Source organism: Amblyomma mixtum, chromosome 7 (assembly GCF_055824585.1).
Source record: "Amblyomma mixtum isolate Tamu chromosome 7, ASM5582458v1, whole genome shotgun sequence".
NCBI classification, from domain to species: Eukaryota; Metazoa; Arthropoda; class Arachnida; order Ixodida; family Ixodidae; genus Amblyomma; species Amblyomma mixtum.
In genome coordinates, this window is record NC_143018.1 from 43,235,023 (window position 1) to 43,237,229 (window position 2,207).

Below are 2,207 nucleotides of genomic sequence, written 5' to 3' on the forward strand. Positions count from 1 at the left end.
AACTTCGCAGTTAAAGAAAAATTCGTCCTGGTCCGGGGTTCGAACCCGGGACCACCGCTACACCGGAGCAGTCGCTCTACCAACTGAGCTAACCGGGACGGCAAGCTTATGGTAGGGCGAGAGCGAATTGATCAATAACTCGAAGTGGGAACAGTGTTGGTCAAATGTTTAGGGGAATACCCCCCCAAGGTGGAGTAAATTTGTAGTAAGGGAGTAATTACTCATTGGCATCCACCCAAGCGCAGCCATACGGCTACAAAGGAAAGCTATACAGCTTTCTCAGAAACTTCGCAGTTAAAGAAAAATTCTTCCTGGTCCGGGGTTCGAACCCGGGACCACCGCTACACCGGAGCAGTCGCTCTACCAACTGAGCTAACCGGGACGGCAAGCTTATGGTAGGGCGAGAGCGAATTGATCAATAACTCGAAGTGGGAACAGTGTTGGTCAAATGTTTAGGGGAATACCCCCCCAAGGTGGAGTAAATTTGTAGTAAGGGAGTAATTACTCATTGGCATCCACCCAAGCGCAGCCATACGGCTACAAAGGAAAGCTATACAGCTTTCTCAGAAACTTCGCAGTTAAAGAAAAATTCGTCCTGGTCCGGGGTTCGAACCCGGGACCACCGCTACACCGGAGCAGTCGCTCTACCAACTGAGCTAACCGGGACGGCAAGCTTATGGTAGGGCGAGAGCGAATTGATCAATAACTCGAAGTGGGAACAGTGTTGGTCAAATGTTTAGGGGAATACCCCCCCAAGGTGGAGTAAATTTGTAGTAAGGGAGTAATTACTCATTGGCATCCACCCAAGCGCAGCCATACGGCTACAAAGGAAAGCTAAACAGCTTTCTCAGAAACTTCGCAGTTAAAGAAAAATTCGTCCTGGTCCGGGGTTCGAACCCGGGACCACCGCTACACCGGAGCAGTCGCTCTACCAACTGAGCTAACCGGGACGGCAAGCTTATGGTAGGGCGAGAGCGAATTGATCAATAACTCGAAGTGGGAACAGTGTTGGTCAAATGTTTAGGGGAATACCCCCCCAAGGTGGAGTAAATTTGTAGTAAGGGAGTAATTACTCATTGGCATCCACCCAAGCGCAGCCATACGGCTACAAAGGAAAGCTATACAGCTTTCTCAGAAACTTCGCAGTTAAAGAAAAATTCGTCCTGGTCCGGGGTTCGAACCCGGGACCACCGCTACACCGGAGCAGTCGCTCTACCAACTGAGCTAACCGGGACGGCAAGCTTATGGTAGGGCGAGAGCGAATTGATCAATAACTCGAAGTGGGAACAGTGTTGGTCAAATGTTTAGGGGAATACCCCCCCAAGGTGGAGTAAATTTGTAGTAAGGGAGTAATTACTCATTGGCATCCACCCAAGCGCAGCCATACGGCTACAAAGGAAAGCTATACAGCTTTCTCAGAAACTTCGCAGTTAAAGAAAAATTCGTCCTGGTCCGGGGTTCGAACCCGGGACCACCGCTACACCGGAGCAGTCGCTCTACCAACTGAGCTAACCGGGACGGCAAGCTTATGGTAGGGCGAGAGCGAATTGATCAATAACTCGAAGTGGGAACAGTGTTGGTCAAATGTTTAGGGGAATACCCCCCCAAGGTGGAGTAAATTTGTAGTAAGGGAGTAATTACTCATTGGCATCCACCCAAGCGCAGCCATACGGCTACAAAGGAAAGCTAATAATATTCGTGAGTACACATCCTCGACCTCTGAATCCGGCTTAATTACTCACTAATGAGAGACGCATTTTGCCTCGAGGCAACGCATGTCGAGTGAAAAGGTCAGCGAAGTTTGAATGGCTGGGCGAATAAGCTGTGCGCGAGAGCACAGCTTGAATAGGGAGGTGGTGAAATAGTACCCTGACTCTTCTCGTGATTGTGTTCGGTTGCTAACTCCGGAACGCACGCAGCCGCAGTCAGAGGGCTCTCAGTTATAATTCAGGAAAGGAAGGAAGGCAGTGAATGACAAACTGTTTCTATGTTTAAAACTTTTTTCACAGCAGCTTGCGTACCAAGAGAGGGCATGGGGATTTATCTAAGGCGCAAGACGTCGTATATTGTAAGAGAACCCTCGCAAGATTTTAGCTGTGTGCCCCAAGGATATCAGGGCACTTCTGAACTGTGATAGCTTTCATGTATGTTGCGTAAAAGGTTACAATTTGATGAATTCAGCGCGCGTGCTCCATGAACAGCAGGTG

The 2,207-nt window shown here is 49.3% G+C and overlaps 1 non-coding gene across 1 annotated transcript; it reads right to left on the reverse strand.

Annotated features, from left to right (window-relative positions):
* Nucleotides 1-308: 308 nt before the first annotated feature.
* Nucleotides 309-382, reverse strand: TRNAT-GGU (transfer RNA threonine (anticodon GGU)). Its single transcript has one exon. It is a non-coding gene; the product is annotated as a tRNA-Thr (tRNA).
* Between the last annotated feature and the right edge of the window lie 1,825 nt (nucleotides 383-2,207).